The sequence below is a fragment of the Amblyomma americanum genome, chromosome 5 (assembly GCF_052857255.1).
Source record: "Amblyomma americanum isolate KBUSLIRL-KWMA chromosome 5, ASM5285725v1, whole genome shotgun sequence".
Classification (NCBI taxonomy): domain Eukaryota; kingdom Metazoa; phylum Arthropoda; class Arachnida; order Ixodida; family Ixodidae; genus Amblyomma; species Amblyomma americanum.
Window position 1 is genome coordinate 134,582,310 of NC_135501.1, and position 26,794 is coordinate 134,609,103.

The 26,794-nt window shown below is 45.4% G+C and overlaps 1 protein-coding gene across 2 annotated transcripts in view; it reads left to right on the forward strand.

Annotated features, from left to right (window-relative positions):
• The first annotated feature begins 385 nt into the window (after nt 1–385).
• Nucleotides 386–26,794, forward strand: part of LOC144132702 (ATP-binding cassette subfamily G member 4-like) — a 91,696-nt gene continuing 65,287 nt past the window's right edge. The window contains exon 1 of one of the 2 annotated variants that reach the window (XM_077665290.1): nt 386–516. The gene's annotated coding sequence lies outside the window, so the exon portion shown is untranslated. Of the gene's footprint in view, nt 517–21,867; nt 22,099–26,794 lie in introns of those variants that run through there. The other variant, XM_077665292.1, reaches the window with a different exon arrangement.

Sequence of the window (26,794 nt, forward strand, 5' to 3'; positions counted from 1 at the left end):
ACACTGATATGATAAGCTCATATGCTCGAGTGAAATCGAGTCTTCCATCAACTCTTCCGGACAATGTCTGCGAAGGCCACGGACGACATGTTAAGACACGCAATGATTTTCACGAAGAGAAACGCGAAGCAGGAGCCAAGCATCTTTCAGCCTTCGGCTATCAGCTCGGCGTACGCTCATATCTAGGACCCCGTCGGGAGTTCGGATTTCGTCTCCGTTACCACTCCTCTCTGAGTCAGTGATTCTGACGCGTTCTGAGAGCGGCGGCGTGGAGATAACACTTGATTTTTCTCCCTTTATCAATCGGAGACCGTTGCGACAAGCCACTCCGCTCTAGCGTTGATGAAGCCGCCGTGTTTTATCTTTGTTCGGCCCCATAAACTTTCGGAAGTGCTGCCAGCTGACCACTTCAGCGAGAGCTCAGATGCGACCACACTGGCCCATATTATTGCTCGTGTTGCCTGAGGCCGTCGTGGATTTCATCTTCAGGGAATTAGCACGAAGTTTGTGTAGCGGGTAAGTGAAAGTTCTTGTTTGTTTACTTGTTTTCATCGGGTCGTAGTGAAGCCTTCACTGCGCCACATTGCGTACACGTTATCGGTTCGTCATAACTTGTGCCGTTTTAGGTTTATGCACGCACATAAACACGTAGCAAGCGCCCACGCCGTGTTAGAACAAGCGTTTAGAAATATACCGGTGCTCTATATGACGGCGTAGTATGAATCACGTAGCAGCTCGCTCTATCAAGCATTTCACAGCATTTTCAATATAGATACAAATTTTAACATACGGAAGTTAGGCCAAAACATCGAGTAACAAAGCTCTACACTGTCGCAAAGAACCTATACATCGTCACTTTTTATTTATAATTGTATCATGCATTCCATTTCTTTTGCGTTCAAAAAGGCTCCAAGCTTCCATAAAGGCCTACGTGATTATCGCGACTAAAACAAAAGCAGCAGCGCTTTTAAGCATGAAGTTCACCGGCCCAGCCTGTCGCGTACGGGCTGTTCAATTGTGTCTGAACTGTATTTCAATTTGATCGCCTGCGCCTGCGTCATTGCTATAGCGATGTCACTTTCGGGGCAAGTTGTTAACCTGTATTTTTTTAGTACGTCTATCGCTGTGTGCTCGCGAGTAGTCATGTACGTACTTTTCTTTTTCAAATTTTGCAGGCTCTTCCATACAAAAAGAAATCTTAAAGCACATCAACATAGTGCTTTAAGATTAGCATCACTTGCAGGCTGCCAAAATTTATAACTGCAACTACTGTCTAAACTTCTATGCCACAGAAGTTGGTTAAAATCATCGGAACCCTTAAATGCGAAATAAAAAAATACCCTGACTGACTTCCCAAAACGGTCAGCAATAGCGCATAAGTGTCGTCGTATACTGCGTCGGAAAAAGTTTGAACCTGCGCTGAATTGTTCTCGCAGCATACGTATATACAGTTTTAATACCTGGATTGGTTGCAGTGTTTCCACATAAATAACTGCACGACCAAGCCTACAAAACCGAGTAAAACTATCATGTAGTGAGCACGCTATGTGCGATCTACTGTTCAAAGCAACAAACAAGAGACAACGTTTCCAGCGTCACCATGAGGTATCAACAAATTCAATTTTAGACCCTCTTCAATGTACCATATTTCTTACCTGTGGTTCATACGTTTTATATCTCAGCTACAGTGGCCACTAATGATAGCAACTCAATAATAAACTATTAGTTGTCACCATCATGTTCAGCCCTGCTGCGAAAAAAAATGCAATTTTGCACTGTGCTTCGTGCGGAACTGACTAATATTTCGAATTTTCAGCTTCGGTTTCATGCTGCATGCTGTACTTTGAGGGTTGCCCTTTGATTTTCATCGAAACCGTACTATGGTATTCTTTTCAGTTCCTTTGAAAAAATTGAGGTCGTTGTTGGCTACAATGAAGTGTGGTTAGCCTTGTGTTAAATAGGCCGAAAATTGCTTCACCATAGCAACGCATTAAGGAATAAATAAAAAAAAGAGTTTCTGGCACAGTTCTGACACCTTGCCAGATGCACAAGAGCCGACAGGAGTCAGAATATCAGTCACCACTGAGCCTCTTGTTCAGAAACTTGAACGCGCTGCAGACAAAGTTGGAAGCTGCCTTCCAAACGTCCGGTTCCCACGCGGATATAGTGTCCTACAGCAAGAGATTCGCATTGTACCCCTGATCTCTTGAGGGAGTCGACCAGGAACTGCCGCTCCGTGTCCTAACCGGGGCAGCACATGAGGTAATGTTGCATATACTCGCAAAGGCTTCAGAAGAAAGCGCAAGGGTGACGATGTCAAATGTCAAAACAGTCTTATACGTTCACGTGTAAGCACCAGCAGAACCCATGTGTAGGCGCGAAGTGGTGTGGCTTCAGCCCTCTTCCGTAACGTCTTCAGACAGAGCTCGTAAGGCGGTCGCCATATTTACTTATAGAGGTTGCCACTGTCTCATTCCAGAATGGTCTAATGAGCAAGCCTATCATGCACTGCGTTTCCCAGGGCGCTATATGTGAATGAACCCACAGAAAACGTATAGAGGATCCCCTGCGGTGTAGTTGCCTGACCAAACGCAGGAAGCTGAGGCAGAACTATTCAGCGGGAATCCGATACTTAACCTCTCAAGCGCAAATGTCGAATACGTCCAAATTACCCCAGAATTATTGAAGAACGCCTAAGAAATCTGCGATTCGCTGATTAAATTGCTTTGCCAAGTCACTCTCGAGAGGAACTGCAAAGTATGATGAACGACTTTGAGAGGCAGAGGAGAACGGTGGTCTAAAATTTAACGTGTAGAAAACCAAAGTAGCCTTCAACAGTATCGCAAGGGAACAGCTGTTCACAATTGGTAGCGATGTGCTGGAAGTGGTAAGAGAATGCGCCTACTTAGGGCAGGTAGTGAAGGCTTATCCTGATCATGAGAGGGGAAAAACTAGAATAATAAGAATAGGATGGAGAGCATATGGCTGGTTTCCTGAGATAATTAATTGCAGCTTACCAATATCCCTCAAGAGAAAAGTATACAACAGCTGTATTTTACTAGTACTCACATACGGGGCAGAAACGTGGAGGTTAACATAACGATTCACTTCAAGTTAAGGGCAACGCAGCGCGCTATGGGAAGAAAAATGATAAGTGTAATGTTAAGAGACCGGAACCGGACTGAGTGGGTGAGCGAACAAACGGGGGTTAATCAAATCCTAGTCGAAACCAAGAGGGAGAAATGGGCTTGGGCAGAGCATGTAATGCAAAGGCCAGATAACCGCTGGTCCTTAAGGATAACGGAGTGGATACCAAGAGAAAGCAAGGGTAGCTTTGAGCGGCAGAAATTTTAGTTCGCGAATGAGAGACATGGGAGATCCCTTTGCCCTGCAGTGGGCGTAGTCAGGCTGATGATGATGATGATGAAGGCAAGGACGAAGTAAATTTCTTTATTGCCGCTTCAATGGCAATGTTCTCAGCTATGTTGTCGGCAGAACAATGTTAAGGCGGGCAGACGAGACAGCACTCAAAGCTGGTATGTGAAATGCCCCTGCGTCAGCTCTGACAATTTGATCAGCTCGACCCCTAGTAGAGATGTTCAGGTGGTGTAAATACAGAGTTGGCTTAACTGCTAGATTGAAGAGCTTGTGGTCGCTATAGGTTGGTCTCCTGTGCTGAAACCATTGGTGCTTGTTTTTCGAAAGATTTGTTGCGTGAAGGAATTCTGGTCAGTAAGAAACGCGGTTGTCAACTTTGTATTCTGCCGGAGCCGAAAATTCCTGAGTTCCTTGCCGCTGAGCACAATGTTGCCCTGCTGAATTCGAATTAAAGCAGGCACTTTGTCGGTGAGCTTGTGGTGACAATAATTTGCAGTCACTGAATATAAGGCCCAAGACTGGAAAGTATAGTGACGTTTGGGTTAGAGAAAATGTGGACGTTTGTGCGGGCGCAGAAGACGCATTTATTGCCAAAATGTTCTTAATTTTTCCTGCCACACGACTCAAACCCGTGACATTCGCACCGAAGAGTATTCCGTGATCATTGTTAAGAGGGAAATGTCGGTATAGACTAGCTTCAGAGATCCACCGTAAACTCTGTTAACGCAGCGAAGTTGCCCTGTAAGGTGACAAAGGGTGGCGACAACTGAATTTCATTTTCTGACCTTTGCTTGCTGATAAAAGCTCCGTTTTAGTTAAATTAGCGCCTTTGGTAAATAACACGGTAGTTTTTCAATACAAGCCAACTTAACTTTGTCTTTAGTATCAATACAGGGCAGAATGACAGGGTTGCTGTTCTCTAAGGCATAGTACATGTTTTCAGCGCATAGAGCACTGTAGAAAGGAGGAACTCACAGGACCGACCAGCGCTGAACTTGATTGAAAGCACGAATTTCGCGGGCGCACATATTTTTCCCAAACCTATGAAAGCCACGCTGTTCTGAAGGACAGTTTTTCTCCCCTACTTGCACGTAGTAACTGTCTTTGAGGCAAGGTCCACAAGACGGCTGCGATACGGAGTCCCTCTTGGAGTTAAGCTTATCGGCTTCCACCGGGGTGCAAAAAGCAGGCACTCCAGGAGTCAATGGGAACAGCAATTCTTCCTGCTTCCGCTCGGGATACATGCCGGCAAATGGAGTTGCATTGGTTCAAAATTGCAAACGCTCCACTTTGTAGCAAGAGAATAGAATAGAAGAGGGAAGGAGAGCAGAGAGGTGAAATGCAGATGAGACAGCTTGTGGCAACTCAATTCTTGTCTGTATGTGCTGAAACGAAAAGAGGAAGATTAACGAGGCCCTGGTAGGGCATGTCCCCGTGACAATATCAGGGCTTCCAAACCAAGACTAATAAACACGAATACCTTAGCATAAGAAGTACTAGAAATTTAGTGCTTGCTCACGAAGCAAGTACCTTAAATAATTGTACTTTGCAGAAATCATGGCATAAAAGCTTTTTCATCGTGGGTCAACTATGAACAGCTCTTTTTGTTTCCGGATTTTATTTTTTCTTCACGACTCACAACGCTAAAATCGGGCTTTGGCTTTTTTTGCTTCCAATTTGGATATAAAACGCGCTTTTGAAGAAAAAGTGTCACAATTTGTTTTTAAATTTTTTTCGGCAGACAACAGGAATATTCATCATTACATTTTTCAGGAGATAAAGTTTTCGATTATTTTGCTAATAAATATTCTCATTTATAATTTGCACCAGAAAAGCGTGTACAAATAAAAAAAATCCAATTTGCAATGACTTCGTTGCCTACATTATCATCGCCATATCATAGACTTCAGTGTTGATGCAGGACAGACCTGTCTGTGGAGTGGCGGGTAGAGTGGCGAGTTTGTGGTGTAGTTTTGTATGTGTAAACTTTCAAGAAGCAAACGTGCCCACAGCATTCTGTGCTACAATTTTTTTTTTGTGTAACACTCGTACATGGCGAACTGACTCATACTTAAAGTCTCTAGACCGCGCGTATTAGAGCGTTCAAATGAGTCTTAAATGGCCTCTCAATCACTCGCGAGAACCTGCTTGGAGGCTGCAAAGCCTGCGTCTTCTAGAGGTGTTCTCCCACACGAATCTTCGGCATGCGAACAATGCACTTTTTACGCAGACGGGCCTACCTTCGCGACAGTTTCAGTCTCAAGGCGAGAAAAAAAAATATAGATGTCACAGATTGCTTCTCGAGCGAAAACATTAACTGCACTATCATGCAAATATTGGTTATTTCTGGCTTCAGATCTTCGCATACGCTTTTTTATAACCTTAGAGGTACTCATGAACGAATGTTCGTGCTGCACTGACCTCGTCAGACCACGCAATTTTGACTGGTTATACCATGACAGCCGCTACTATTAGAAGACCGAAACCTACAGCCCACATACCTGTACCGTTTTTAACCCTTTGTTGATCGCCGCCTTACATTGACGGTGAAGATTGTGCGCTCGAACCTTCTATGAACGTGCGCCCTTACGGGGAGGTTCATTTGGCCTAAGCGTCGTCACCGTCTGCCCATACGCCCACTGCTGGACAAGTGCCCCTCTCGTGTCCCGCCGATGAACCCTGCCTTCTGCCAGCTGCGGCCACCTCATTCCAGCAGACTTTTGAATACAATTTATTTTCCATTATGCCACCCCCTTCTGCACTTGCCTCCACTTATTCTCTCGAAACCCAGAATCGACCTCCCCTCCCCTCTTATAGACCTCCCACTCTCCATGGAGCACCAATCGTCGAATGGCCTAAATCTTCCGTATACTGCACAGCGCGAATTTCAGCTTCTTGACGCATCGGCGACCGGCAGCAGGGACACAGCTTGTGCCCCTGGGAGGCTGGGGGGCGCCCGGCCATACTGGAGATCAGACCTATAGCACCTCCTGGATACGAGGTGGAGGCGGATGCGTAAGCCCAACGAAGGTTCCTTCATTCTGAAGCACCGATCACAAACCGGCCGCGGGAGAGCTTTTTTTCAGAAAATATTTCACACCAGGGAGGTCAGAACTAAGGACATTTTCTTACACAGGTTTCAGTGTATTATAACCTGTATGTGTGATCTTCAACTTCTTTTTTTTTCGCAGAAATTTCATAAAACTTAGCGCATCCTTATAAACATAGTCTATAGACAGTCTGTAGACTTCTTATAAACTCAGTTTCTTTCCTATAAATAATTATTTTTGTCGGCTCATAGTCTATACAATGTCCATGGACAAAATTCTACTAAAATTGTATAGCCATAAATCTAAAGGTTGTCTATACACTGTCTATAAGATTTTTATTGTCTACAGAGTGTTCTCCAGGGTTCGTCTATAGACAGTCTATAGAGTTTACAGACAGAAGTCTATGGACAGTCTATAGACTATCTAAAGAAGTTTTTGTGAGGAAACTCTGCTGTGCAGAAACTACAGGAGCACTTTGACCTTAACGTTATGGTACCGCAGAGATTAGCACAACCTTGACTTCGAGCTTTACTTCTCTGAGAAAAAAAAACACCGAGACTTCTGTAGTGCAGCGGCAGGGTACCAATGGGACTCAAACGAACTCTCGCGTGATCCTCTCCACATCGTGGTTTTCTGAAGACGCAGTCTGCTCGTTGCACGTGATAACTCAAGACGTGGGTCCCGGCCTCTCACAGCCGATTGGCCGATTGTGTGATCTAAATCGTATGTGAAACCCCGAACTAGTGGTCGTGAGTTCTATACAACGTCTTGTCCGTAAAGAAACGCATTATTAAGTCTCGGTTACTTGAATTTTTTTTCCAATTTCTAGAAATGGCTAGGCGCGCATTAGAAATTCCGACGTCTATTCTTACAGATGCACGGGTGCCTAATATAAGCTTTTGTGTGATAAATTTCTCGATAACTTGGATATTCTGGGAAATTCAATATTGCTCTATTTTTTTCCCATCTTTTATTTATTCCATTATTTATCGTTTGAAATGAATTCACCTATAAAGTTCCCTGATATCACAAGGATGATCACTTAATGAACAATTTTCTCTCTTTCGAAAGCAGATTAAACCCTGTGGGCCACCTCGCGCTGTAATTAAAGCTGTTTTAAAGCTTGATGACATCGGCACTCGACCCTACCGAAAGTGCCTACTGACAAGGGAAAGCCAAGGTCCATGACTACTACTCCCACCGAGGCACCTGCCTTGTTTACAGCGAGTCTACGCAGCGCTTACTACTACGTGAGTGGCTATTTATGTCGGCCCGCGTGGCTCTCAAAGAAGCCAGCCTACGAAACTAACAACGACAGAAAAAGCTGCGATATCATCGCATCTCCCCTGTACGCCGCCTCGAGGAATATTCGCAGTTGGCGTCACAAGGTCATTGTGTGCTGTTGCCTTGGCGCGTGATGCCCGTACACAGAGATTCGTGCTTCTTTTCATGTTTGCATATTTTGTCACGCTACGCTGTTTTTTATTCGAAGCACAGCCTCGCTGAAGGCCGCGGACAACAAGATCCATTCCCTTTCAATCGTCCTCCTCTCTCAAGGGTTCTGCTTACCGTGGCAGTCTCGCCGAGTGTTAGGGAACACGCTTGAAAGATGTCTGCGTACCCAGAACCTCTACAATGCCTACATTCCTCAAGTACACAGAGCAATACATTCTTCTTATATGCGCGCTTGCGTGCCAACAGCAGAAATCAAGCTTCACAAATTTAACTGCGTCACCCTTATTTTACCGGATAAACATTTGATAACTTCAGGACGAAAAAAAACTAACTAAAAACACAGCAGTTCTTGCATTCGGAGTTAGCGAAAGATAGAAAGGGAGAGAAAACGTTTTCAATAAAGCTTCAAAGTTCGCTGTTAGGAAACCCGTACAGTTTTGGTGTGCTTAACGACAGCCTGCTGCTGTGTAGGCACCGGCTATAATGTGGCGAAGCAAGCGTGTTCGCTTCAGTAGATGTCGCTAAGTAAGTCGAGATAAGCAGAGTATGTCTTTATTGTTGTGTGATGTTTGGGGCATCAACTGGTCGAAGGAGGACTAAATATATGGGCATTCCCAGAATATATAAGTGCTACCGGAATATCTCCTTAAGGATCTGCGGCCGGTGGGCCAAGTTGTGTAGGACATAGTGCATGCAATGGTCGTATCAAACTGAGTCCGGGCTCCTTGCATTTATTTGCGCAAATGCAAAGGGTGCACTGCAGTCAAAACGCATCAATCCAGTCACCCCTCTCCGAGCATGACGTCGCTCTGACCCATAAGGCGGTTTCGTTGTGTTTGAGGCTCATGTTCTTCGCGGTATAGGCAGGACGGACCCGGGGATTTGCCGCATGTCAAGCCGCTTGCAAGTTCAGTCCCTCAAACCGCAGTGTCCAGGAGTGCACTGAATAGAGACACTGAGGTGGGTAGCAGTCTCTAATTTTTGTGCCCTGTGTTTGTGGAGGAGAATGACAGGGTCGCTTATGGCTCCGCACGCAACCTGGCTTTCGTTTTCTCACACTTGTCACGCTGCTTGAAAGTCATGTAACAGAAACCATGCGAAGGCCATTTCCGTTAGTTATGTCTCAGCAGTTCTGATTTTCAATAGCCCCAGAAAGTGGCGTGATAAGAGTTCTCAATAACTCGAGAAAATAGTGTGTTTTGATTACCTCGTTCTTTGGTACGCCGCTGAAAAATGCAACACATGGATGGATGTTGGAAACATAATTTCTGATGGCAGCTGAGCCTCGTAATGTGCCGCATCTTGGTGTGAAGAACGAGCAGTTCTATCGCTACCACTTATATAACGGGTGTTGCAGGGAAGACTAAGTAATTTTTCGAAAATAGTATTTTTGATGCAAAAATAGGGCTTTTGCGGCATGATAATGCCATGCTTGGCGGACGACAGAAAACCGGGGAATCATTTTAAATAGTGAGGTGCCTAAGTAATTTACAAAAATTAACGCTAATAAACTTTTAACTATTAGAGTTAGACGCCTGGTTGCAATTAGAGATTTGTAGCCGGTCCTTATAACCATCATGTCAGATTTTATGATTTTGCAAACTTGATTACCCTCGCTGCTGTGGCTCTACAAAATCTGGCTGCATCTTGCGAAAATACATGCGGTTTCGAAAACATGCAGCCAAAGCAACCTCACCACTGCACGGAACTAGTCGAAACAGCCAAATTTTGTCGAGCGATAGCGGCAAGGCCCAATGGCATTTTCGAAATTCTATAAACTGGTATGGCGGCTACTAACGACGTGCTACATATCTCTAATTGCAACCAGACGCCTAACTCTTATAGTTCAATAGCTAATTATTAGAAATTAGTTAAACCGCTTTCTAGCTAAGGTGATTCACCAGTTTCCTGGTGAGCGCCAACGCTGGCAATACTGTGTAGCGAAAGCCGTATTTTTACCTCAGAAATCCTATTTTAAAATTTACTTAAAGTCTTCCTAGTAACACCGCGTATATGGCCCCGCTGACAAAAATTAGCACAAGCGAACACCAATCCTATAGGCGCACTTCTAGCGTTTCGAAACAAACTGCTGACAGTTACCACGGCACTTCATTGAACAAACCTGAAATTCTGAGGCGTACCTCCTTACCCATTGGAAGGAAGATGTTCGTTCAGCGTGTAAAAACAAATCCGTCAAATGGCTGCGTGTAAAAAGCTACTCCTTGTAAGCTTCAGTTAATTACAGACCCAGTAGTCTGGACGGCAGCACACTAGCACACCTGGCGGTGCACACAAGCTAGAAACAAATATAGAAGTAAATAACCAAAACAACAAAAGAACATTGTATATCCACCTGCGGCTCGAACAGGTCACATCAGCCTAACTTCATCATAATCATCACCTTCATCATCCTGACTACATCCACTGCAGGGCAAGGGCCTCTCCCATGTCTCTCCAATTAACCCTGTCTTTTGCCAGCTGCGCCCACCCTTTGCCTGCAAACTTCTTAGTCTCATCCGCCCACCTAACCTTCTGCCGCCCCCTGCTACGCTCGCTTTCTCTTGGAATCCATTCCGTTACCCTTAAAGACCAGGGGTTATGTTGCCTTTGCAGCACATGCCCTGCCCAAGCCCATTTCTTCCTCTTGATTTCGATTAGGATGTCATTAACCCGTGTTTGTTTCCTCACCCACTCTGCCCGCTTGCGTTCTCTCAACGTTACACCTACCATTTTTCCTTCCATGGTTCGTTGCGTTGTCCTTAACTTAAGCTGAATCCTTTTTGTTAGCCCCCACGCTTCTTCCCCATAGGTGAGTACCGGTAAGATACAGCTGTTGTACAATTTTCTCTTGAGGGATATTCGTAAACTGCCATTCATGATCTGAGAGAACCTGCCATATGCGCTCCACCCCATTCCTACCCTTCCAGTTATTTCCCTTTCATGATCCGGATGAGCCGTGACTACGTGCCTAAGTACACGCATTCCTTTACAACTTCCAGCACGTCGCTGCCAATTGGGAACTCCTGTTCCTATGCTAAATTGTTGAACATTACTGTGGTTTTCTGCATGTAAATTTTTAGACCCACCGTACTGCTCTGTCTCTCTAACTAATTGATCATGATTTCCAGTTCATCTCATGAGTGACTCAGCAAGGCAATGTCATCAGCGAATCGCAAATTACTTAGGTATTCCCCATTAACTCTTATCCACAACTGTTTCCAAACCAGGCCTCGGAACAACTCCTGTAAATAGGCGGTGAATTCTAATATCGAGATCGTGTCTCCTTCCCTGACGCCCTTCCTATCTAGAATTTTACTGCTGACTTTGTGGAGGACTATAGTAGCTCTGCAGTTAATATATATATATATATATATATATATATATATATATATATATATATATATATATATATATATATATATATATATATATATATATATATTCAGTATTTTGACATAAGGCTCCTCTACACCCTGATTCTGCAATGCCCGTATTACTGCTGAGGTTTCCACTAAGTCAAATGCTTTCTCGTGATAAATGAAGGCTTTATATAGGGGTTGGTTATATTCTGCGCAATTTTCTATCCCCTGATTGTTAGTGTGAATATGATCTATTGTGGAATATCTTTTACGAAATCCTGCCTGGTCATTTGGTTGATTAAACTCTAATGTTGCCCTGACTCTATTAGCGATTACCTTACTAAATTCCTTGTAGGCAAACGACAGTAAGCTGATCATCTGTAATTTTTCCTATCCATGGTGTCTCCTTTGTCATGAATTAAGATAATGTTTGCATATTTCCAAGCTTCTGGTACAGTCGAGGTCACAAGGCATTGCGTATACAGGTTGGCTATTTTTTCTAGCGCAATCTCCCCTTCGTCCTTCAACAGATCTGCTGTTACCTGATCCTTACTAGCTGCCTTTCCCCTTTGCATTGCTCCTAAGGCTTTCTTTACTTCCTCTTTCGTTACCGGCAAGATGACGCACTGGTGTGCACTACTGTCTCTGTCATTAACGTTCTGATTACATTGGCTACTGTATAGATTTGTGTAGAACTCATCGGCTACTTTAACTATCTTATCCATATTGCTAATGACATTGTCCTTCTCTCTTAACGCATACATCTCGTTTTTAACTATGCCTAGTCTCCTCTTCACCGCTTTTAGGCTACCTCCGTTCTTTAGAGCATGCTCGATTCTCTCCATATTATACTTCCTTATGTCTGCTACCTTGCGCTTATTTATTAACTTCGATAGCTTTGCTAGTTCTATTCTGTCTGTAGGGTTGGACACCCTCATGCTTTGACGTTTCTTAAAAAGATCTTTCGTCTCCTGAGATAGCTTGCCGATATCCGGTCGAACCGTTCTTCAACCTACTTCCACTGCGCACTCTGTAATGATGGCCGTCAGATTAGCGTTCATTGTATGAACGTTAAGATCATCTTCCTCACTTAAAGCTGAATATCTGTTCTGCAGTGATATCCTGAATTCGTTATTTTCCCTCTTACAGCAGCGATGAGACCTGCAGCGATAGCGTAGAGGTAAAGAGTTTGCCTCGCGTGCAAGAGGACCGGGGTGCGCAATTCTCCACAAGGTTTAAAAAAGAAAACTTCCCGTGTCGATGGAATTCCATAGCCAGGCCTGGGGTGCGGCCTGATCTCGGTGACGAGAACCGACAACGCACTCCCTCAACAGAAAAGGATTTGGCCACCCTGGTGTAGTACTTGGCCACAACCTTCCATGAACAAACCAGTTAACCGCCGGCCCTCAGTCGCCAGCGGCTGCGGAGCAACTGACCAAGGTGGCGGTCAGACCTGTGACGCAGCGGAGGGCGCTAATAATCTCTGGCTCCGGGCAGGCGGCCATTGGAATTTGAACCTGGCAACGTTTAACTCCAGAAACTTGTCTACTGGGGCTAGCCTAGCAGTGCTGTTCGAGGAACTATCGGGCATTAAATGGGATGTCATTGGGCTTAGTGAAGTTAGGAGGACAGGTGAGGCGTATACAGTACTAAAGGATGGGCACATACTGTGCTATCACGGATTAGCGGATAGACGAGAACTAGGTTGGGGATTTCTCATTAATCATGATACAGCTGGTAATGTAGAGAGTTCTATAGTATTAACGAGAGAGTGACAGCTATCGTAAATAGGCTCAATAGGAGGTACAAGCTGAAGGTTTTGCAGGCCTACGCGCCAACATCCAGCCATGATGGCCAGACCGTTGTAAGCTTCTATGAAAACGTTGAATCGGCAATGAACAAAGTAAAATCACAGTAGACTGTACTGATGGGCGACTTCAATGCAAAGGTGGGCAAGAAGCAGGCTGGCGACCAGGCGGTAAGCGACTATGAGATAGCTTCTAGGAATAGCAGTGGCGGACTATTAGTAGAGTTCGCAGATAGAAACAACTTGCGCATCATGATTACCTTATTCCGCAAACGACAGAACAGGAAGTGGACCTGGAAGAGCCCTAAAGGTGAGGCTAAAAATGAAATTGACTTCATAATATGCGCTCACCCTCATATCGTGCAGGATGTAGAGGCCCTCGGAAAGGTGTGTTGTAGCGACCACAGAGTGGTCAGGTCTCGAATTAGCTTATACTTGAATAGGGAACGGAAGAAGCTAGTAAAGAAGAAGTCCATTAACGAGCTAGCTGTAAGAGGGAAAATAAAGGAATTCAGGATATCGCTGCAGAACAGATATTCAGCATTAACTTAGGAAGACGATCTTAATGTAGGCACAATGAACGATAATCTGGCCGCTATCATTACCGAGTGCGCAGTACAAGTAGGCGGTAGGACGGTTCGAGAGGATACCAACAAGCTATCTCAAGAGACGAAAGATCTGATTAAGAAACGTCAGAGCATGAGGGTGTCTAACCCTTCAGAGAGAATAGAACTAGCAGAGCTATGAAAGTTGTAGGGATTGCAGAATTGTAAAGTCTCTAATTAGCTTAGACTTGAAGAGGCAGCGGAAGAAGTTAGTGAAGAGGAAGTCTTTTAACGAGTTAGTGGTAAGAGGGAAAACAAAGAAATACTGCTTAGCTTCGACCAGTGCATAACTTGAGTCTGATATTCCGAACAAGACAGGGACCGGCAATCAAATGATGAGCTACACCCTCTCGCATCAATGAAAGAAGGAGTCCGAATTGATGTACAGCTAATGCCAAATCTGTTATTTTTCTTTTTTCTTTTTGTTGTTCTTTGAATATGCTCTTTTTTTGTCTACCACTGCAATGCCTCTGTGGGATGCATCGGCCTCGTCAAGCCTTTCACTGGGTTTTTGTCGACGCGCCGAACATCTACATGATTTTAAATAAACATAATTATGATTGTGATTCTGATACGTGCCGACGACACAGAAGTGAGCCACACAGGCTAAATACATCCTTTCGCACGTGCACTCGGTTTTACCGCGTTAAAACCCCATCCCATGTTTATCAAAAATTCCGCAACACAGCAAATTCTGCGGCAAAAACCTCAAAAAACCGTTTTGTAATTACCGTGATGGGGCCGAAGAGAGCAAAACCCTGTGTTCGTCTTTTACTCCGGTGAGAAAAAAATGCTGACTTCGCTACGCCCAGAAAGCGCGGAGCTGCAGTGAACCAGTTACATCATGCAAGCTCTCATGGGATTCTCGGCGCATCGGTCTTTATTACGTGCGGAGTATACCCGCTGGAAGTGATAACTCAAGGCACTGATCTCCATCCTACGGGAACTTGTCGAGACTCTTATACAGCGCCTCGGTCGTAAACAAAGCGCCATTTTTAATAACAGTTCATTTGGGCATTTCGTGTCAGTTCAGCAATCGACCCGCCGCGCAGAACTTAAATTTCGAGGTCCTTCCTTATAGGCCTACGGACATCTAATGAAAATTTTGCGATGATAACGTTCTTCAATACTCAGAAAGCTTGACATCAAAAATTTAATCTTCGTCTAATTTCATTTCCCCTTCACTTACTAGGTAAACTTGGGGAAGACGCCGGAGTGGCTCTACACCAGAACGCCATCCCTTCGTCTCCTGTTTTTTGCCTGATTTGCGACATTATAATGAAACCATTGTTTCTTTTTTGGTGACGGTGATGGAAGTGGGCGCTGCTGGACTTCAGACCGGTGGGTCAGCCGCTGCCACCCAGAGGAAACGTCTCGGCCTAACGAATGTCGCAAGCAGCCAGGCCACCGTGATTTACTCGGCCACCAGTGATGACTCTTCGGCTGACGACGTCTTCATCACAGTCGTAAGCAAGAAGGCCAAATGGAGACTGCGCAAAGGTGATGACTCGTCGTCGTCGAGTTCGTCCACGATTACTACGTAGCGAGGATCATCGGCGCACACTGTCCTCCTTGCGCCAGAGACTTCCACCGACAACCTCAACCGCATCAACAGGCAATCCACGTCTGCGTTTCTGGAGGCTCGCGTCCCCGCAGCAATTAAAGATGTGAGGGTGAATAGCATTACGAATGTTGTCGCCATTTATGCCATGGACCGGAACGCGCTTGGCAGTTTGAACAACATCAAAACGCTCTGCGGCATCAACGTTCGTGCCCATGTCCTTCTGGGCAGTGGAACTACGGCAGGAGTCATTTACGTCGGCGTGGCCAACCGCGACTCTGATCTGCCCATTTCGATCCAACCAGCTACCGGCCCTGTAGCCATACTGCAAGCTCAGCGCCTTGTAAGGACCAAGTGCATTAAACCTATCTTCCAAGGGGCTGCATTCCAACGTACGTGAAGGTTGGGCACTTTCGGCATGTATTTAGGCCTTTCGTCCCAAAGCCTCTCCAGTGCCGGAAATGCATGAAGATAGGACGCGTGAGTAGTGTGTGAAATTTCGCCATCGTGTTCCCACAGCCTTCTCAAGCACACAGCGGAGATGCTTGCCGGACAACGGTCCTTAAGCGTGCCAATTCCCGCGGCCTCGTGACGCTGCCTCAAAAGATTGTCCTCGCCTGAAAAGGGGGCGGGCGATAATCAAACAAATGACAAGAGACAATTGCACACACAGAGAAGCCGCCTCTAAGGTGCGAAAACGTCGTCACCCTCCTCACAATCCTTCTAAAAGTGTAGTAAGCATTGGAAAGGATCGTTCAAGAATTTCTGCAACTTGTCCTCCCCCACCGCTTACTACTTAAAGGAACGGGAGCAATATGACTGGCGAGGCACAGACGGTTGTCACAGACAGTCCTTGGCCATCCCTGCCTGAGCTACACACATCCGCAGTGACCAAGCAGGCATTTCGCACCCAGAGTCCGGAGCCTGTTAGTAATGAAGCACTAGTCACAACTCCGGTCCAGGACCGGGACCGGCAAGGGACTTGGCCATCGCTCCCGAAACACTGCACACCCTCAATGATAGAACAGGCACCACGCACCCAGTGTGTTGAGCCTACTGCTGGTCGCGTAGCAGGTCAGAAACCGGCCCAGGTCACAGACGAGCAAGTGATTGCAATGCTGAAGCCAATCGTGAACGCCATGCGTGTGCTGCTTTCAAGCTTGCATATTCCAGCTGTATAAAATGCTCTGCAGATGCTGGATTTGTTCAATCCAGTGCTTGCAGCTCTCCAATAGCTGGCACAACGCATCCTCCGGCCTCATCGTTCTGGGAAGAAGTTGGATGCTTCTGTTGTCATTAACATTATCAGCCGCAACGGCAAGCAGCCTTTCTTCACACTGAAACGTCTGCGCTGCCTGAATGGTTCGTATTAGCTATGGAGGGCTGTAGATCTCTTCTACTTAGATCGCAGCGTTCGGTAGCTCTCAAGGTGTGCAGACTATAGCCGCGACGGCCTGTGACTTTCAATGCCTTTGTAATGTGCCGTACTAGACACAGACCATCTTGCACTACGTCTTATTCTTTTATCCCCCCCCCTCATACCTTTCCCCCAGTGCAGCGTAGCCAATCGGAACATTCTTCTGGTTAACCTCCCTGCCTTTCCTCTACCATTTTTCTCTCTCTACTGGTGAACTAAGCTTTTGAAACGAATGCAATAAATAAGTTCCTCGAAATCATGACTTTCACGTGAAGAACAGCTCTGTGTTTTGATTAAATATCAAACAGTAAGCATTTACCCAACAACGACCCACGTGAATCTGGGCATTCCCAGCGCAATACTTACAGCTGTCTTAGCGAGCGTTATAATCAATCCTCGACTTACTATGGGTAGGCTACTGGCGAGCGAATGCCTACTATTCGCACAGTAGCAGCAGCCTCGTTTATGACGAGTTCATACGGCTCTGGAAACTTCCTGCTTGGCTGTTTTTGTCCACTCACGAGGCTCTGAAAGAGGCCAGGTTACAAAGCTCACAGCGACAAAAATAGGTTGCGAGGCCAAAGGGTCTCCCCTCTACGCCGTTTCGAAGGATACTCGCAGCTCCACGGCGTCGCAAGGACGTTGTGCTCTGTTGTTTTGGCGCGTGACGCGCCTTCATGGTAATTCATGCTTGTTTTCTTGCATGCATGTATCGTCCGTTGTTTTTAAAGTCAAACCGCAGCCTCGCCCAAGGCCGTAGACAAAACGCTTCATTTCCTTTAACTTTCTCCCATGCCTCAATGTTTACATTTTCCTTGTCACTCTCGCCGGCTGTTACACAACATGCTAGACACATGTCTGGGTATCCAGAAGCTGTACAATAACCATGTTGCGTATGTAAACACAGCAATTTATCTTTCTTGTATGAGTGCTTGCATCCCAAGTGCACACACCAACCTTGGGTGAAAGAAAGTCCGCAGCATAACCACCCTGTCCAGCGGCTGCAGTTTGGTTGGCTTGTGTTGTCTACTCCACTCTTCTTGCCGTGCAGGCTGTCACAAGAAAATCATTATGCCAGGAGAAAGTGATTATGGCCCTCCCTTCTCATCATTCCACTGTCTTCACCCCGATACTAAGTGGAGATAATCTTTTGCGTTCACTTTTTACCAGCAACTGCGGCCAATTCCGGTCGCTTTTCCACCAGGATATTTTTGATACTTCGCAGCGTCGGAGGATGCATTAAGAAAAGGAACACTGTCGTATATTTCATTGCATTCGGAGCGTCGTTACCCTTCCTTTACCCGATAAACATTTTATAACTTCATTGTACCCAAAAAAGAAACAAAAAATGCAGCAGTACTATTGCATTTTGAGATAGCGAAAGAAATACAGGGAGAAAAATTATCTTTTACGGACTACCAAGTTGAGTGTTTCGGTGTGCTTAGGCAGCCATTTTTTGTAAATGGGGACGCACTGGTTGTTCTCTTCAGGACGTGTCACTAAATAAGGCGTGGTAGGCAGAATATTTTTTTGTCTGATATTTGACACAGGAACTGCGCGAAGGAAGCCTAAATACACGGCTGAATATATTATTTCGACCAGGGTACCCCATGTAGTATTTGCGCCCGGATGCCCGGGGTTCTGTTGCACGTAGTGCATCAAATGATCATGTCAAAGTGAGTGGGTTCCCCGCCTCTTTTGGCGCAAGTGTAAAGGGTGCGTTGCAGTCAAAGCGCATCAATGCTACCGCCCCTTTCTGAGCATGGCCTTGCTGTAGTCTTTAAGGAGGTTTAAGAGGGTTTGAGGCTGACATTCATTGCACTATATGAAGGACAGGCATGATGTTGTACCGCACCTTAAGCAGTTTGCAGGTTTGTTCTTTCAAACCTCACAGTGACCCAGAGTTGACATTGAGGTGGCATTGAGGTGCGGAGCCGTTTATATTTCGGTGTTCTGTGTATGTAGAAGGGAGTAATTGTGTTGCTTACGGCTCCGCAGGCATCCTGGCTATCGTTTCCGCAGCTTTGTCTCGCTGCTTCGAAGTGATTTGTCAGGGACTCTGCGAAGACCATTTCTCTTGATTCTGTGCCAGCATTTACATTTTCCCAATGGCCCCAGAAACGGGCGTCATTTGGAATTCGCAACATCAGAAAGAAAACTGCGTTTGGACTACCTCGCTATGTGCTCTACTGAAAAGTGCCATAGATGAAAGTTTGGATGATAGTTAGAAATATCGAATTTCTAATGGAGGCTTCGCGTCAAGGGAGTGGCATCAATGAAGGGGCAGTTATATTGCTGCTCTGTATAAATACCTCGCAGCGAACAAGATTTACCACATGCTAGCATCAATCTTTAGGCGCATTTCTCGCTGCAGGAAAAAGGCGTTGTTGTTAGCACATATCGCAGAATGAACCTAAAATTACGAAGCGCATTTCGCTACCAATTACGTTTCCTACCTCCATGCAGTGAAAGAACAATGTTTCTTCCTTGCACAATGGTGCTCAGAAAATGTGCTGGTCGTCCGGAATGTGCTATGAACTCCTGCAGCTGCGTTCGGCAATTACTCGGCACGTGCGGTCAAGCACAGAGAATGAGACTTTCCTATACGCCGAGATTACATCCAATATATCTTCTGCGGAATGCGCCGTTTGGCAGACATCACGCGCACGTCGTTCTCGCCATCCATACGGCGAAAAAGTTGCGTGGCCACCTTTTTGTTTCCTTTCCTTTTTTTTCTAGTGACTCGCAGCCTTCCTGGCAGTTTTGGACGTTCACGTGATTATGAAATCTTGGTGAAGTAATGGACCCTGTCTTGTTTCTTCTGGTACGAGATAATCTGGGAGATATATAAGCCTCGATGTCTATCTGTATATTTCTTCTCAGAATTTCATGGAACTCTGGTGCAATCTGTTTTGCAAGCTGTAGCTTGCGTCGCAGCAAAGTAAAGCCTGGGAGTTACGAAAGCGAATTTTTGAACGTCGAAACGTTGGAGGTTTTGTCAGTACTATAGATATCGAACTTTTACCTGGGACGGCCAGCAGCCAACGACGAATTGTGCATCTGGACTGTATAATGAAAAAAACTGTAGCCAGAGATTCGTTAGGGCAAGATGTACCTTTCGTTTCAGTGCCTACAGGCTGTGAGGCAGAATATATGTTTCGACGTTGGAACTCCTCCGGTGAACAGGCAGTTCCAGCGATAAAGAACAACTGTTTTTTTTAATGATCTATTTGCGGCGCAGCGCACATCAGTGTGTGGCGAACAATGGTCTTTCAAAAGGACGGTGGGCTTGTGGTGCTGAATCATATCGAAGCGGACATTAAGCACTGGTCGACATTGCGATCTTCCAAGTTGCTATGTTCGGAAATGAACGACGATGTCTAGTTAAAAGGTCCAAAGGTAAGTGATAACTTCGACCCGTAATTATGACTCAAGTTTAATATAGTTTGTTTCTTTGTTACTTTTTGTTGATTATTGAGTTATTTACCGCGAAATTTATCGTTACGCTGAAGATTCGACGCCTTGATTAGATATTAAGTTTTCGAATGATGTAACTCATGGCACATGGAGCTTAACATTAATGAGTAGCAACACATTCTTGTCTCTCGACGTAAGTACTGTAACAGGTACCTAAGAACTTAACACTACCGCTGTGAAAACTGCGTCCTCGTACTAGTACCTGCAGGTGTATATAAATCCTGACATCGCTTAGAAAGCGCATGTTGAATTTATTGATAACAATGCCAACCATAAGTTATGCTATATGCCCTGAATTCCTACATTTCTCTTAGTTTCTTAGATTTGTTTATAAAACCCTTGTTCAATCGAATTTAGAATATCCAGCATCTCTCTGCGGTCCCAGTCTGCAATCGCTAGCACCTAACCTTTAATATCTGCTAAACCATGTGCGATGTTTAGTATTCTCCATTTGTCACCACCCTAACTGCAGCGTCACTGCTATCAATACTGTCTTATCATTGCCCCTGCTTTCAAACCATCACACAAGTTCACGTCTATGTATGTTCTAATAGACCTACTATCACGATTCTTTTCTTTAGAGTAGGCTACTAACATCTACTTATATTTCATCCGCATCAACATCGCCAGAAAGTAGGTGTATTTGAATGTGAAACTAAATATTTTCTTGATTTATTGCAAGCGCTTTTGGGAACCGGTACCGTCTTCCCCGTCATGTAGACATAACTTATTTGAATGGACCTAAAACTGCAGTTTCTAATCTTTTTTTCATAAAATTTCTGCAGCTTTATTTTCATATATAAGCGCTATGTATGCTTTTATTTATTTTTATGCATATGCCTTCATGGCCCGTTGGGAATTATTGCAGATGGGTTGCAAACCCAATGTGTCATCTATACGACTGACTGAATGAGGAGAAGGATGAAAGTAGTATGAAATCAAAAATTGTATAACGAATATACTCAATAGTTATTTGCCGTCACAACCGTGTCTTTTTGCATCTACCTTTGCCTTGTTCATTTTTTGTTACCTTCCGCCCAGAACCTGCCAGTATGTTCTAAGGCTTCTTTCACAAGAATGTATTCAACCCACTCCCCTCAGCAGGTAATGCCCTCGGGCCCTAATGGCAATTAGACAAATAAATAAGTAAATGTTAACCGCTACAATGACACGATGGGGACCAGAGCAGCACAATGAGGTAAGCAGCACAGGTACTCTGATGCATCTTTTTATGGACCAGTTTTTCAGTCGGCGAAGCAAAAACAAAACATGCGTTCGAAGAAGCCTTATTTCCTTTACGCGTCCGCTGAGGGGAATACCCGCGAACTCTTCTCGTTAATTCTTTACCCCCGCTCATGTTGGCTGAATATGCATTGGTGCCTCACGTTTGCTGTCCTTCGGTGCTGTTTGCGCTGTCCGCTGCTGATACTTCAGAGGCACACTTCAAGGCTGCATGTACACAACGTTTCTTTTGACGAGAACTTTCTCGACGCTTTCCCAGAATGGCATCTCGTTCTGCGAACCGGTTCACAGGTTAAGCCCATAGCCAGGGAGCTAACGGCCGCACTGCCACCTGGCAGTATTTACCCGCTCTTTATTTCTTCATCGGACTGGGTCGTGCGTGGAGGCAACTGGCCAACTGAGCTTGGCATTTATATCAGCTTTGATGACTCAAACTGTATCTCGGCTGTTTTCAGTCCTTCTTTCCCGCTTCTTTTTTTTGCTTAGTATTAGATCTGACACAAACTCGTCCAGTAAGAACATTTGTGCGAGTGTGTGCCAAAGCAAGCGCGGCATATCTCCGACCTTCCGAAATGTATGACGGGTGTCTGTGATTGTAGAGGATCGTCGCATTTTATTTCTGTTGGAACGTTCCCCATGGGGCTGGTCTCTGTCTGTCGTTTAGTTGGGCTTGCTCTTCACCATCTTTTCGGACCAGCGTTGATCGCACGCTGAGAGGAATCCGACACCAAATTCAATACATTAAACGTGAGTGGGCTTTTCTCATCTACGTAACATTACAAGTAGCAAAGGAACATAAAACCTCGCTTAAATGGGGGGAAATAAGCCATAATGCCTTTTTTGAAGGCCTTACCAATAGAGAGAGAAGGCATTTGAAATATGTCGCCTTCTAAAGTTGGCGGCAGTATGTGTACGTAGAGGTGCAATTTGCTGAAAACAGATCTTTGAACATAGTCACTACGCACTGATATTTCGAATGCAGCGCTCAGATACTTTACATATTTCTTTTCATTTCCTCTTTATAATTGTGCAGACAAGTATCGTCGATGAATGTGATACTTGACTGAATACAAAATAGGAGCCGTTGCGTAGTCAATCATCAGCTTACTGCAAATTATTTTATATTAGGTAGAGAAAAACACGGGTTCTTTACGTTCCAAACCTGCACTTTCAAACTCACAGTTACTCTATTAAGAACCGGGTACATTCTTCGGTCAGCCACGAAACGGGTGTCGAATCCAGAACGATCTTCTCAATAGCAGCCCGCCTCGCCAATGCGGCATCCTAAATGTCCTTGCAGAGCTGACGTTCTCCAGACAATACTTTCTGTATAGCCTCATCCATTGAATGAGAATGCTGTTCAGCCTATTTCGTCGATGCAAGCGTATTAGTAAGGACACGAAAAAGACTATTAGGTTTGGCATTTCTCGCGCAAATTGCTCTTTCATTGATGTGTTGAGTTTAACCAAGGGGCTTTTCTAGGATTCACCTCTTTTTTTTTTGACGAGCGAAGTTACCTATCGCCGGTCTAAATTATTAATCGCTAGCAGCACTCAACCGATCTTCTCCGATCATCTTACCTTCAAGGTAGCCGTACAAATAGCGTTCGCTGCATTAAATACACACATTTTTAGAAATACATGTGTCAGCAACTTCTAATCTTTAAATTAGAACGGTCTCATTAGCAGCAAGACTGTAAGTTTCCCGAGAGGGGAAAAGGAAGCCACTACACTGTTTTTATATATAGCCTAGAGAAGAGACATTTAAGTGCGATTATCCGTGAGAAAAAGTTACGTACACAAGTCTGCAACTCTTCTTCAATGTGCGATGCCAGTGCACGTTAAAGATCCCCAGGTGGTCGAAATTATACCGGAACCCTCCACTACGGCACCTCTCTCTTCCTTTCTTCTTTCACTCCTCCTTTATCTCTTCCCTTACGGCGCGGTTCAGGTGTCCAACGATATATGAGACCGATACTGAGCCATTTCCTCTCCCCCAAAACCAATTATTAATTATCATTCTTCAATAAGTTACTTTCTGGTAAGCCACAAGCAGTGAACTCTTCAGTCATATAAATGAACAGTAAAGCTCTTATCCCCGCTACCCTCCGCCTCCCAAAATGAAAAATGCGCGCACTCTTCTGCATCACCTTGAGGTTGTAAGCCGCTTAGCATTAGCATAACCAAAGCAGAACAATCCCTTCGACATTCAAAGTTCGTTCTTGTTTGTCAGCTGCGGCTACGCGCATTAGCGCACCTGTTGGAATGCGTCTCCTTGTTTTTTGTTTTTTTTTCTTTCCCCCCCTCTCAGCAATATTTCCCCGTCGTAGCCTTCCCCGTGTGCTGTCCGGCGCATGCAGACAAAATGAAGCAGAATTGTGATGAGCAGCTGTTGCGGGTCGTTTTGTGCGCAGGAAATATTTAGCCAGCTGTCTCACCTAGCCAGACTCGCAGCCGCTGGCTGTCACCGTAGCCACGTAGACACACAATTACCCCGCAAAGGCGACATTCTAGCACACGTGTGTTCGCCTTCCGCAGCGTTGTTCCCATCTTTCTGTGCCGTGCGCAAGGAAGTGAAGAAGGAATATTCTAAGAAAGGTTAGCCATTTACAGCTCCTGATTTTATTTTGCTTCTTGATTACTTTATTTAGTAAATACGCTCACAGTTACCTCGCAGTATACTATTGGTAGAATATGCTTTTATAAAAGTGGAGGAATAACCCCGAAAGGTAAAGGACAATGCTCCGCACCATGTACACAGAAAGAAATCTGACGTTCCCGCAGCTGATTTTCTTCGACGAAAAAAACATATAAACGTGGTTACAGGAAGCAAAGACACCAAGGAAGGATTTAGTGAGGAAGGTTAAACGCAAGAAAAAATTAGCGTTTAGGGAGGTCATGGCCAGTTTCAGCAATAGAAACAAAACAAAAACACGTCATCTTTTCCAAGTACACCGCATACCAAATCTGGCTCGTAGTGCATCATGCAAAGTTTAGTACCGCTGTTAGAGGAGTGAACTTCTCTTGAAACGTATAGGTTATTTCATCCTTTTACATTTTTCAGCTCCTTTTGCTTTTCTTTAAAAGTCGCGGATGAATGTTTATTCCGCGAAAATTTACTCAGCTGTTGTAATATATCGTGTTCTGCTCCTACGAGTTTCCTGCGTCTCTGTCTACCGTTCTCGCGCCTTTTTTTTTTTTTCCCCGTGATGAAGCGTTACCGATGTCCCCAACATTCATTATACTTCCGAGGAAACCATTCTATGAGGTGTAGCCTACATTTTTCCGAGGCTTTAATGTCAAACGGCAAAACAAATTTCCTTCACAGCCAGAGTAGTACAGTTCGACTGCATTGCAACTAATTTAAATGCCACATTACAAGATTTATTTCAGCCTAGGCTAGGAAGGCATTGCATTCGGCTCGGCCATCCCGTTTCAAGGAATTTTAAAGTTAACGAGAAAAAAAAGGAAAAAGAAACGACATCATCAATATTCGCAATCCGCGAAAATGTTCTCACACCTGTTAAAAAACATCATTGTGCCAGCGGACAAACTTTTCCATATAAAAAAAGAAAGATAATTTTCAGGCTTCTCAACGTACTGTAAGGTTAAAACGCCACTGCGATAGTTAACTATGGCCGCAGTCCATGAAGCAACTTGGCCCTAAAGCTGCTTCCAGGACCTGATCGAGTTCGGGGTCGGCATAGGCCGGGCCAGGTATTCACGACGACCTCGGGAGGGCGGGCCCCACATGAACAATTTGGGTGATCCAGTATTCTAGCCCATGCCTATGAATTATGGCATGCAGAAGGTGCCACCACTGCCTCTTTACTAAGTTCTTTTTTTTTCTGAGAGCGTCCACACATAACGTTACCTCTATCACGTGGTGATAACAGGCATAATCTCGAAAGTGTCCTCAACCCATTTCGCGGAACCGCCGCAACCCAGAGAACCAGTAAAACGTTTCTTAATGACTTGCAGGTTATTGAGTTTTTCGGTAATGGCAAGGAAACTCACCCAAGTGGAAGTTTCGTAGGCCACTACGAATCTGCAGGTTTTACGGGGTTTGTGAGAGTAAATAAGCAACAAGGACTGTCACGGCAGTGCCGAAGGCTCAACGCAAGATCATCGTTTCCATCATAGCATACAATGTCAAGCTTAGTACGTGGAGGCTGCGACGACATCCGAGGCGGAAGCAAGACGAGGGTATCTACGACGCAATACCCGTAACACCCGTAACGACGCAATACCCGTAACAAGGAAGCAGGAGCCCCCCATTTACCAGCGTTCCCTTAAGTCCCAGGAAAAGAATTTCAAGGCTGACCTCGATCAGTTCTTGCTCAACCGAGGCTGCAATTCACGATAAATTCATTGCGGTTATCAAGGAAATAGCAGCATAAGGCGCCTCCTCGGTAATCAATGTAGTCTTCTTCATCAGTCTCATCGAAGAGTGTTGTAACTTCCGCATTCGCCTCCTCCCCAAGCCAGAGCGCTTCAAGCTGAGCTTGGATTGGGTGATGCAACGAGGCCCGCGAGAGTGCCTTTCTCGTTACAGTCTTATGTGTGGTCTCGTTACGGTGATCGATTTGGGAATGGGACCAATCATTGGCAAGAGGCTTCATGGTACACGCCAGCTAGTTGGGGGCCTTCATTAAGAGAAGGAAACTGTTTCGTAATAGGTTTTTCTTTTTGTAGTGATAGCTACATTACGGTAGCATTTCGAGCCTTCAGCGGGGCGGCGCCGTGGCGGTGGCAGTGGCGCGCCGCCACGCTGTCACTTGGTTGGTCACGGGGTGCGGAACAGCTGCCTGCGACGCGGCGCCGTGGCTGATCACGTGGTTCGTCACCTGGTTAGTCACGTGACCAGCACACCTGAACATCTGAGCCTAATAATACACTTCAACGAGCAGCAGACGACCCACAATCACGCGCGAAAGTTGGCGACCCCTACCCGGCGACCTTTTCATGCTCGCACCCTCCTCCGGCGCTCGCATCTACGTATACAGGTTGAGCGATGGCCATTGGTTAGATTCTTTCAGACGTCAGGCAGCTACCATGGCCGCGGCCAATAAGACGCGTAGCTCCGGCGGGTCGGGAAGCTCTCCCCCCGGAGAAGGGGGCCGGCGGAAGAGCGTCGACCTTCTAGTGCGAAAAAAGTGACGAGAGGAGAGGGAAAGGCGCGGAGACTGAAATTCAAATTTTGACTGCAGAAAACTCTGTTTCTACAAAGCGCATTAAAAAATTCTTCCTAGGCAGTATTGGAGAAGCGGCGTGCTTTCACATCCCAGGTATGCCGCAACTTTATTAGAGTCCCTTTCAGAGCCCCGTTAACGCTGATGCACGCCAAGTTTGTACCTGGCACAAAGGCAATCATGGTGGGCACGGAAGGGGATGCGAAAGGCAAAGTTCAGACCTGTGGCCTGCGAGGCCAGACGTTGGTCCTG